The sequence below is a fragment of the Lepidochelys kempii genome, chromosome 1 (genome assembly GCF_965140285.1).
Source record: "Lepidochelys kempii isolate rLepKem1 chromosome 1, rLepKem1.hap1, whole genome shotgun sequence".
Lineage (NCBI taxonomy): Eukaryota > Metazoa > Chordata > Testudines > Cheloniidae > Lepidochelys > Lepidochelys kempii.
Window position 1 is genome coordinate 48,629,774 of NC_136380.1, and position 12,046 is coordinate 48,641,819.

Sequence of the window (12,046 nt, forward strand, 5' to 3'; positions counted from 1 at the left end):
TGCTATCCATTGTCCTTTTCAATAATGTAACCCCAATATATACAGGGGACCCCCTGTACCGCAAAGGCCTTCCAGGAGCGGAGCTGTCAGGTGTGCTTTGGTCGTTCCCTCTCCTGGGGGGAGAACTCCCGCAGTGGAGCGGTATGTTTTGGTGATGGGGTTATTTCCTCCTCTTATGCACCTGTTTACATGACAGAAGACAAGGCTGCAGGAGTGTGTAGCTCAGGGTCCTGTCTCCTGTCCAGTCCCTCTGGGAGGGGCAGCTGAAGGAGAGCGCCCCACACAGCCTTCCCTAGCGTTTGTTACGCGTCCCAGCCCCCTCGTTGCGGGCCGGGGAGTGTTACCATCAGGGCCAGGCTCCTCAGCGCTGGGGCCTACGTGTGGGGGCGGCGGGTATTTTGTTTGGTGAAGTGAGGGGGGGGGTTAGGCCCCTGGCCGAGGAGCTGGAGCTGCCCTTCCCCCCTCTGGCCCTGCCTCTGCCCTGGCACCTCCGGGGCGGGAGCGACGCCCAGGGGCAGGAGGACCCAGGTGAGACGGGGGGCGGTGCCGGGCGCTGTGAGGGGTGGGCTCTGCTCACGCTACGCCGGCTCCGGCCGGGAAGGAGGGAGGAAACACCGGCGGCCGCCAGCGCTGAGAGCGGGCGAGCGAGTGAGTGATGCTGGGGGAGCGGGCGGGACGCGAAGGTGCCTCTGCCCCGCCGCGATGGGGGTGGGTCGGGGCCGGCGTTGGGGGGCTGCCTGTTCGAGCCACAGCCCGGAGGAAAGTTTCACTCAGCCCCTTCCGCACCTCTGCCCGCTGGGGGCCCCTTCCCCATCTCTCCCGGGAAGCCGGGGCCCCGAACCCGCATCCTCTCCGCGCGCCCTTCCTAGCAAGTGCCTGGCCCCCACCCGGGCCCCATCCATCCTCCTGCCGCCCCCTCCTTTCCCTTTATTGTCTCTCCTGCTCCCTGCCGATGCTGCCCTTACTCTGAGCCCGGGCCAATGGGCAAAAGGAACAAAAACCATTTAGCAGTGGGCAGCTGGGGGCCCGAGACCTTTCCCCAGCCCCCACCTGCCGGGCTGGGGTGTGTGACAATAATAATCCCCCTAAACCTCAGTAAAGGTCCCCTCTCCTCAACAGGGTTTGTTTTTATTTCTCGTTATGGTTGGATGCCGACTGACTTGCATGGGAATTGCTGCCCTCTCTGGTTAGAAGTAAATGCTTAGAAACCCTGGCTCTGCCACATGCTGTGTGCGCCAGAAAACTTATTTTTAGATGTATCTCATATTTTTATGCATTTATAAATAGCTTAATCCATATTCAAGTTCCGAGAGAGGAAGTGATTTGGTTCTGTGAGCTTCAGACTTTTTATAGAAATTACTAAATAGAACCATTTCTGTAGGCTGGCCCCAGGTGGATTAGTGCCTTTTAGTGTGGCATTGTCTTTCTAAATGGCTGAATTATTTAATTATGAAAAATGGCAACTGCACATGCATGATATTTTAAAACATCTGTGTTTAATAAAAATATTTCATTTACACGTTCAAAGAACCTAAGGATGCTAATATTCTTATCCGAGTCCCATACAAATGATACCTTGCAGCAGTTTTAAATAATTTAAAAATAGTAATAATTTAAACCTATAAAAGAAGGTAATTCTGAGTTTAGGAGGCCTTTCCCCTTCTCACTGGTTGTGGAAATTTAATTATTTTGTAGTGTAGGGATTTATGCATGTGAAATGTCCCATTGAACTCAATGAGGCAACTATGGATGGAAAATTATTCATGTTCTTGGGTTTCAATCTAATAAAGACTTAACAATGTACTGTGGCTCCTATTCAGTACATCTACAGGTTGTTGGTTTTTTTAGGGAAAAGTGTTTGCAGGCAGTATAAAGAAGTCCTATTTAGTATTTTGAAAAATAACCCTTTGATTTTTTTTAATATTGTATTTAGACTGAATTTACATTTTATTTTTATGATGACTTTGCTATTACAGGAATGTTGACAATATTGTACTATTAGACTATTACTTCTCTTTTGCATTTTGACACTAATATAGATACATGGGAGACATAGTGTAAATAGAGTACTACTCCTACTGAAAAAACAAAGGAAAGAAGTACAAAGAATGCCTAGTTACCCTATTCCTAGGTGATGACAGTCATATTTAGGCATACTGCCAGCAGCTGCTAGAGACAGTGCCAAGATTTTGGGCTTGAGTGATGATCAGAGCTTCATTATGTAGTCAAGAGGGTTATTACTAGATTTTAGTGTTTTAAACTTTTCTTTTGTTTGCTTGGAGGATTTCAAGCCAGTTGCAAAGTTGGAACTGATTAATCTAGTCCACTAGATGAATTTCATTTTTAGAGCTGGACAAATAATTTCTAACGAACAACTGATTTGACAAAGTTATCATTCACTGTTAAAAAATCATCCCCAACCAGATCACTCTTCCTAGATTTTCACTAAATAATTTCTGAAAATGTTTGAGCAATTCATGCATAAGAATTTGAAATTTGTGTAATTTTAATTGATATGCAGATCACATGGCATTTCTCTTCTTGGATTAGAATAATTCTTGGTATTAGGTTTCCAGTGCAAATACTCAGTTATGAATTTGAAATTTGCTTTCCACAAATGTTCTGAACTGTTTGCTTAAAATTCACTATATTGGTGGATATTGATATTTGTGAACTCATTTATTAGACTATTCATAAAGTAAACACACAAGCATTATGGAAGCAAATTTGTTCAGCCACATTCAACCAAATAGTTTGCAGAATTTGCCCAACTGTTCTTTTCCCTTTCTAAAAAGAACAGGAGTACTTGTGGCACCTTAGAGACTAACAAATTTATGAGAGCATAAGCTTTCGTGGGCTACAGCCCCCTTCATCAGATGCACAGAATGGAACATATAGTAAGAAGATATCTATCTATCTATCCACGTAGAGTTTGTATGGAAACTTCCATCTTCTCTGTAAGAGGCCAATTAATTAAGATGAGCTATTATAAGCAGGCGAAAAAAACTTTTGTAGTGATAATCAAGATGGCCCATTTAGACAGTTGACAAGAAGGTGTGAGGATACTTAACATGGGGAAATAGATTACTGTAGCTTCATGTCCCCAACATTTAAAACCTCACCTTTTGCCCTTTCACCAGCCTTTAGTAGGGTCCGTTTGTCATTTAAAGTATCAAATATTGGGTCAGTGTGGGTGAATAAAATTCCGTCCCATATTCTAATGAAGGGAAAGCTTTTTAACTTGAAGTTAGCTGTGTTTTGGGAGGGAGAAGCTTTGAACAGTGGAGTGCAACCTGTTGTTATCAGAAAGGAGCCCTTGCACTGTTTATGTATTGTTTAATGTACTAGAGAAACCTTGCAGTTCATGGAAGTGGAAGACTCAGCTGTAATTCATGATGCTGTTGGAGGGGTGAATGACATGAGCACATTTTTTGTTCAGTGAACATAGTTTTTCTAGTCTGTGCAGTTAAAAAATTTACTACTTGTGGCTATGAAACATATGAGTGGCTGGCATTACCTAGCTGTTCTTAATACAAATGATTGGACCTTACCGAAAATCTTTCAAAAGCAAGAGGGTATGTCCAAAAAAATGATTCACAACATGCTGCTTGTGGAAATGTCTGGATAGAATTCCAGAAAAGTAGTGGGATCTCATTTACTATTTATTGAACTTTTTTGAATAACTTCTGCTTTTCACTAGTACTGTATCAAATAATTTATTGAAATAGCAGCCTCAATGACTGACTACACAGAATTTGATATTGTAATTTGTGTTTATTTTACAAGCTGTCTGGCTTATGTACACCATACTTCTGTACTGTACAATGCTATGTTGGACATTAGAATGCCACAATCACACCTGTTGACTTGTATTGTTCATGGTGAGTTACTGCAACAGGAAGCTGTCAAATCTACCTGCTCTCTTCTTATAGATACACTTCACATGCACATCTCCACAAGTTCTTTCCATAGACTCATACAATGCTATCTTTTACATATTTCTTTTCTGTACAAGCTCTTATATTTCGCTCACCACTGTGGTTTCTGAGAACTTTCCAGTAGCGCAGTAGGCAATGTGACAAAAATCCATCATGTGGTGTTCTTTTATCCTCTACCTAGGAGGAGAAATGTATGTAGTGGAATGTCTTGTTTAAATAGGGTTATTTTTCTCCTTCTTTTAATATATGTATGTTAGAGAATGCAAAGATCAAAGAAATGTGCCTTGTACTTAGCAGAAGGGGTGAGGTTTGTGATGGGCCTCAGTTCCTGGGTCCTAAAACATTCTGTATCCTGCACAGACAGACTTTACCCTTATGGTGGAGAGTGGTTTTTGAGACAGAGGATTATAGTTGTCTACCATAGAATCATAGAATATCAGGGTTGGAAGGGACCTCAGGAGGTCATCTAGTCCAACCCCCAGCTCAAAGCAGGACTGATCCTCAATTAAATCATCCCAGCCAGGGCTTTGTCAAGCCTAACCTTAAACTTCTAAGGAAGGAGATTCCACCACCTCCCTAGGTAACGCATTCCAGTGTTTCACCACCCTCCTAGTGAAAAAGTTTTTCCTAATATCCAACCTAACTCTCCCCCACTACAACTTGAGACCATTACTCCTTGTTTTGTCATCTGCTACCACTGAGAACAGTCTAGAGCCATCCCCTTTGGAACCCCCTTTCAGGTAGTTGAAAGCAGCTACCAAATCCCCCCTCATTCTTCTCTTCCGTAGACTAAACATCCCCAGTTCCCTCAGCCTCTCCTCATAAGTCATGTGTTCCAGCCCCCTAATCATTTTTGTTGCCGTTCGCTGGACTCTCTCCAATTTCTCCACATCCTTCTTGTAGTGTGCGGCCCAAAACTGGACACAGTACTCCAGATGAGGCCTCACCAGTGTCGAAGAGAGGGGAACAATTGCGTCCCTTGATCTGCTGGCAATGCCCCTACTTATACATCCCAAAATGCCATTGGCCTTCTTGGCAACAAGGGCACACTGTTGACTCATATCCAGCTTCTCGTCCACTGTCACCCCTAGGTCCTTTTCTGCAGAATTGCTGCCTAGCCGTTCGGTCCCTAGTCTGTAGCGGTGCATTGGATTTTTCCGTCCTAAGTGCAGGACTCTGCACTTGTCTTTGTTGAACCTCATCAGATTTCTTTTGGCCCAATCCTCCAATTTGTTTAGGTCCCTCTGTATTCTATCACTACCCTCCAGCGTATTTACCTCTCCTCCCAGTTTAGTGTCATCCGCAAACTTGCTGAGGGTGCAATCCACACCATCCTCCAGATCATTTATGAAGATATTGAACAAAACTGGCCCCAGGACCGACTCTTGGGGCACCCCACTTGATAGCGGCTGCCAACTAGACATGGAGCCATTGATCACTACCCATTGAGCCCGACAATCTAGCCAGCCTTTCTATCCACCTTTATAGTCCATTCATCCAGCCCATACTTCTTTAACTTGCTGGCAAGAATGCTGTGGGAGACAGTGTCAAAAGCTTTGCTAAAGTCAAGGAACAACACGTCCACTGCTTTCCCTTCATCCCCAGAACCAGTTATCTCATCATAGAAGGCAATTAGATTAGTCAGGCATGACTTTCCCTTGGTGAATCCATGCTGACTGTTCCTGATCACTTTCCTCTCCTCTAAGTGCTTCAGAATTGATTCCTTGAGGACCTGCTCCATGATTTTTCTGGGGACTGAGGTGAGGCTGACTGGCCTGTAGTTCTCAGGATCCTCCTTCTTCCCTTTTTAAAAGATGGGCACTACATTAGCCTTTTTTTTTTTAATATGGTCTTCGTCCCAGAGCTTCAGGTGATCTTTTCGATATTCTGGGCTCAGGTCATGGAACTCCTTGACAATAAGAACCCAGATCTCAAACTTGATTTGAAATTGTATGTGAAACCAGCATAGAAAGTGGAGGACAGGTTGGGTGTGCTTGTGATGGCCTTTGTTGCTGAGGAAACATACTGCAGCATTCTATACTACTTGGAATTTTCAAAACACTGAAGTCTTCATGCCCATGTACATCACATTGCTGTATTCCAACCAAGAGGTGATGAATAACTGAGGCTAGGTCATTTTCTGTCAGGCTCGGAGGGAGTGTCTTAGTAAAATCCTGTAATTTACCACTACTAGTTTTTGATGACTTTTGGAAAATGAGATGTATCTCATATTTTAAATTCTAAGCATGAACTGTTTAGTCTAGTATTAGTATATCAAAGGAACCTGGGTGGTATTTAGAATGTACAACTCTTTTTTGTTTTTCTTTATGCATTGTTTCAAATCCAACCTGGTTAACCAGTGGCCATTTTGCTATCCTCCTAACTTTTAATTTGTTTGTCCCTGATACATCTGCCATTGATGGGTTATTATTGTAAGAGAAGGAATAAAGTCCCTTTTTAGGAAGTGTAGTGACCTTGCCTAACTTGACAGTGTTAGACATTAGAGTATAATTTTCAATCTGGCCAAAGTCGCAGAGATGGAGTTAGTGATACAGCTGCCAGAACGCCTGGACAGTAATGATTGGAATTTATCATACAAATCAGTATTTAGCCATAGGTATAATACCGAGAATGTGCTTGTCAGAGTTCAGAGTGGGGTAGTCGTGTTAGTCTGTATCAGCGAAAAGAACGAGGAGTACTTGTGGCACCTTAGAGACTAACAAATTTATTTGATCATAAGCTTTCGTGGGCTAAAACCCACTTCATCGGATGCATGCAGTGCAAAATACTACTGCTCCACCAATACTACCAGAGAACTACTGGTCTCTGCTATCTTTACCACCATGTCATTTAAACATGATCATAGCAGGTGTCATAAATATAAAGGGAAGGGTAAACCCCTTTGAAATCCTTCCTGGCCAGGGGAAAGCTCCTCTCACCTGTAAAGGGTTAAGAAGCTAAAGGTAACCTCGCTGGCACCTGACCAAAATGACCAATGAGGAGACAAGATACTTTCAAAAGCTAGGAGGAGGGAGAGAAACAAAGGGTCTGTGTGTCTGTCTATATGCTGGTCTTTACCGGGGATAGACCAGGAATGGAGTCTTAGAACTTTTAGTAAGTAATCTAGCTAGGTATGTGTTTAGATTATGATTTCTTTAAATGGCTGAGAAAAGAATTGTGCTGAATAGAATAACTATTTCTGTCTGTGTATCTTTTTTGTAACTTAAGGTTTTGCCTAGAGGGGTTCTCTGTTTTTGAATCTAATTACCCTGTAAGATATCTACCATCCTGATTTTACAGGGGGGATTTCTTCATTTCTATTTACTTCTATTTTTATTAAAAGTCGTCTTGTAAGAAACTGAATGCTTTTTCATTGTTCTCAGATCCAAGGGTTTGGGTCTGTGGTCACCTATGCAAATTGGTGAGGCTTTTTATCCAACATTTCCCAGGAAATGGGGGGGTGCAAGTGTTGGGAGGATTGTTCATTGTTCTTAAGATCCAAGGGTCTGTGTCTGTAGTCACCTAGGCAAATTGGTGAGGCTTTTTACCAAACCTTGTCCAGGAAGTGGGGTGCAAGGTTTTGGGAAGTATTTTGGGGGGAAGGACGCGTCCAAACAGCTCTTCCCCAGTAACCAGTATTAGTTTGGTGGTGGTAGCGGCCAGTCCAAGGACAACGGGTGGAATATTTTGTACCTTGGGGAAGTTTTGACCTAAGCTGGTAAAGATAAGCTTAGGAGGTTTTTCATGCAGGTCCCCACATCTGTACCCTAGAGTCCAGAGTGGGGGAGGAACCTTGACAGCAGGGTTGGACACCCTGGTGGTTGAAAACATGGGCATCAATTGTCTTTTGTTCTAGTGCTCCCACTGTTGCTAGTACCCTACAACCACACCAGTTCTAGAGCCATGTGTGAGAACTCTCAGTGCAAATGCAGCCAAAGAAGTTAAGAGTTAAACTAGATCGTGGGATAATTTTCTTACCACAACCTGTCCCAACAGCCTTTTTCTGGGCACTGCTCTGATCTGCTACTTAAATGTCGTCCAAACAACACCAGAACAACTGCCTAAGTGCATGGACTAAAAACACAATAAATACTTGCTTTTACACTACCCAATTGTTGGGTATGTTAATTTTTTTCCAGTCTGGGACTTAGTTACATTTCTAAAACAAGGTGAGAACAGAAAGTGAGTATACCAACACTCATTCCCACAAATTAAAGAGAGCATGATAAATTAGCAGTAATAGTCTATAAAAGGAGTTCAGCTACTCATGTCAATCTGGGTTGTTAAATTAATAGTTATTTGAAAGCAGTATAGATCCTCTTATGCTATTAAAGTACATCCTACATTTGGTTTGTCTTAGGGCTGAAGATTTCTGAACTTTATACTTGCTCATGACAGGTAACATAGACTTCACATGGAATCAAGAGTGTTACCCAGTCCTGGGATTTGAACTGTGAACACCAGACATTTGAAGGAGTAATGCTTGTCTGACAGGACAGTGTGTGTAATGTACTGACAATCTTGTATGTGTAATATTGCCTCCTGTTAGATCGAACATCAGATATAATCAAGCCTCTGTATTTATTCATTGTCTACTAGTAGCTGGTTCTTAAAAAAAAAAAAAAAAAAAAAAAAAAACAGCCTTAATAGTGATATCTAATACTCGCTTTCTAATGGAGACTTTTTTTTAACTCAAGTGGTAGAGGCCTGTATTTTGAGAGTAGGGCTATCCTCACTGTCATCAAGCATAGTATAGCTGGAAAGTGCTGTTTTATACAGACACTACATGAATTCATTATAGGATGAAATCATTATTAGATTCTTTTCATACAGCAATATATTGCACTATCAACTTGTTTCTGTATATTTCTTTTACGTTGCCTGGTATAATATTAAAAACCTAATTTTTATATGAAAGCAAAAAATGACTATAATAATTACCTTATTTTTGTAAGCACTAGACACAGTTGCTTTCAAAATGAATGCTACTTTTATTTTATTATTAGAGGCAGGTTAAACTGATGAGAGTGACAGCCTGGTTGCCGGTCAAGAGCAGGGCTGTGACCTCAGCACACATGAGGTGCCACAGATGGTTCTGCAGTTACAATGTTGGCACAGAAGGTGAAATGACCTGCAGGTAATACCGTAATAGTATCTAGGTCTGCTGAAATTATACTGACTGCTGTAAACAAAGAATTCTGTTCTATTTGTGCTATATTAGTCTGGTCAATTTATCTCAAAAAAGATGCATTAGAATTGGTAAAGGTATAGAGAAGGGTAGCTAATATGATTAGGAGTATGGAACAGTTGCCAGATGAGGAGAGATTAAAAAGACTGGGACTGTTCAGTTTAGAAGAGACAACTAAGGAGGATATGATAGTGGTCTATACAATCATGAATAGTGTGGAGAAAGTGAATAGGGAAGTGTTATTTACCCCTTCACGTAACACAAGAACCAGCAGTCATCCAATGAAATTAAAAGGCAGCAGGTTTAAAACAAACACAGGGAAGTACTGTTTCACACAACGCACAGTCAATGTGTGGAACTTGTTGCCAGGGGATGTTGTGAAGGCCAAAAGTAGAACTGCGTTCAAAATAGAGTTAGATATGTTTGTGGAGGATAGGTCCATCAATGGCTATTCGCCAAGATGGTCAGGGATGCAACCCCATGCTCTGGGTATCCTTAAATCTCTGACTACCAGAAGTTGGGACTGGACGAACAGGGGATGGATAACTCAATAGTTGCCCTTTTCTGTTTGTTCTCTGTGAAGAATTTGTTCTCTGTGAAGAAGTGTCCATTGTTGGAAGACAGGACACAGGGCTAGATGGACCATTGATCTGACCCAGTGTGGTCACTCTTATGTTTTTAATAAAATTCATAGAATTATTCAGTTTTTCAGTTTTTTTTCATTGTGGGTTTTGAAAATCCGTTAGGATGATAGGTAAAGTTACTCTGTGTAGGTATAATCAAAATTTTTATTCAGAAGTCCTGCAGACTAAGACATCATGTCTTCATACCATAACCACCATACTGTATTGTACACTGTATTGGTGCACCTTTAATTTGGTTATTATTTTGAAATTGGTATTATTGGGATTTCAGAATCCTACATATTGTATGCATTCCAAAAACTGCATATTGGAGATGTTTACATGCCCACGGGTGATTTTCAAGGGCAATAAGGTTGTAATTACAATGGGCCTCTGAAAAGAAATGTTACAGAAGATCCACAAGGGTCATTTAAGAATTGAGACGTGCAAACAACAAGCATGAGAGGTCCAGTACTGGCTGCAGATCAATCACAACATTACTAATGTGGTAGGAAACTGTTTTTCATGCTTGAAATACAAGTCATGCCAACAGGCAGAGACGCTGAGACCTCATCCAGTTCCACAAAGGCCTTAGGAGAAGGTAGGTGCTGATTTATTTATCTGGCAATCAAAGGATTATTTCATTATTTATTATTATCTGTATCCAGAAATTTGCACACTGAACAGTACTAATAGTAAGTCAGTGATAACCAGCATGAAGGGAATCTTCTCCAGATGAAGTCTTTAGTGATAATGGGCAGCAATTTTCCAGTGCAGATTTTCGGCAATTTGCAATAAATTGGGATTTTCATTGCAAAAGATCAAATCCAAATTATTCCCAATCAAATGGACTTGTGGAAAGATCTATATGGACAGTAAAGAACTTTATGAAAAAGACTTTTGACAGTCGGAGTGATTTCTACAAAGTTTTATTGGTTTACCGAAGTACACCTTTAGAGAATGGCTTTTCTCTAGCTCAGCTGTTAATGGGAAGAAGGATCAGATCTAATTTACCCATTAGTGATCACTTGCTGAAATATTATAATAATGAATCCCTAGAGAAGATGAAAGAAAATCAGAAGTGGAAGCAGAAATATTATTTTGACAAAAGGGCCTGTGATCTCCCATCTCTTAACTTAGGTGATAGAGGTGCAATTCCTCAGGCACACTCTAATACTTAAGGCCAAAAGGGTAGATGTGGACTCTGGAATTTCCAATCTGACTGATTCTTTATCATCAATACACACAGCAGAAACTGTCAAGGAACAAGAGAACAACTCTACTTTTTAGTATCAGCCTTTCATTATAAAATCAGAGCGGGAGATTAAGTGTCCTGAAAGACTCACAGAGACTTGCTAACCTGCCTGGAGAAAGGGGATTTGAGGAAAAGTGGTAAAGACGGAGTGATGTGCTGGTAACCTCTCTTCTCTAGGTAGTTGACACACTGGGTTTATGGAAATGTACTACATGGGTTAAGAATTGAATACATGTGTTATAAGATAGTTGTTAGCTGTTTATATATATATATGTTACTCCTGGGAGAATTCTTCACCAAAAAATTAAAAATTCTGTGCCAAAAAGTTAAAATTCTGTGCACAATATTTTAAAATTCTGCAAAATTCTGAAAATGTTGTTTGTCAAAAATAAAACTACATAATCGCACCAGTTTCAATTATTTTGCTAATTTATTTCAAAATACCTGTCCGCAAGTATGTCTGTAACAATACAGACACACTCAAAAATTTCCTCAGGAGAAGAGAGTTAAAGAAACCCCTATGACAACCCAGTTCCTGTTTCTCTGCCCCCTACTTACCCACACCCCTTTCCCCCAGATTTCAGCTGTGGGCTCCCCCCAGTCCAGACACCCATCCCCCTACCCCTCAGAGCCCAGGGATCCAGAGGGAGAAACAGCCTGATGCTCGGTCCCAGGCTTGTGTGGAGTTTCCTGCGTTCCGCCGCCTCCTTCCCTCAGGGCGTGCTAGGAACTGCAGCTGCCGGGAATCCTGTAGCTCCCTTAGTCCCTCCCCCTCCCCCTGGCAGTGTCTTCTATGTGTAAGGTGGGCTCTGCCAGGTCCAGTGGCCCCTAGTGGCAGCTAGCAGCACTGCAGCCCATTTCTGTGGGGGAAAGGAAATTCTGCCTGCGCACATTAATTTCTGCAAAATTCTTCATTGTGCAGTGGCACAGAATTCCCCCAGGAGGAGTAATATGTATATGAGTTAATTTGTTTTTTCTTTAAGAGGGAAGATGTAGAGATATGTTTGTAGAAGATAATAATTTAGAGACGCTTCCTCATAAG

General features: G+C 41.8%; 1 protein-coding gene across 7 annotated transcripts in view; it reads left to right on the plus strand.

The window, feature by feature from the left end:
* The first annotated feature begins 430 nt into the window (after positions 1–430).
* FRY (FRY microtubule binding protein) overlaps positions 431–12,046 on the plus strand; it is a 372,765-nt gene continuing 361,149 nt past the window's right edge. For 6 of the 7 annotated variants that reach the window (XM_073341299.2, XM_073341325.2, XM_073341305.2 and 3 more), the window contains exon 1: positions 548–648. The gene's annotated coding sequence lies outside the window, so the exon portion shown is untranslated. The other variant, XM_073341316.1, reaches the window with a different exon arrangement.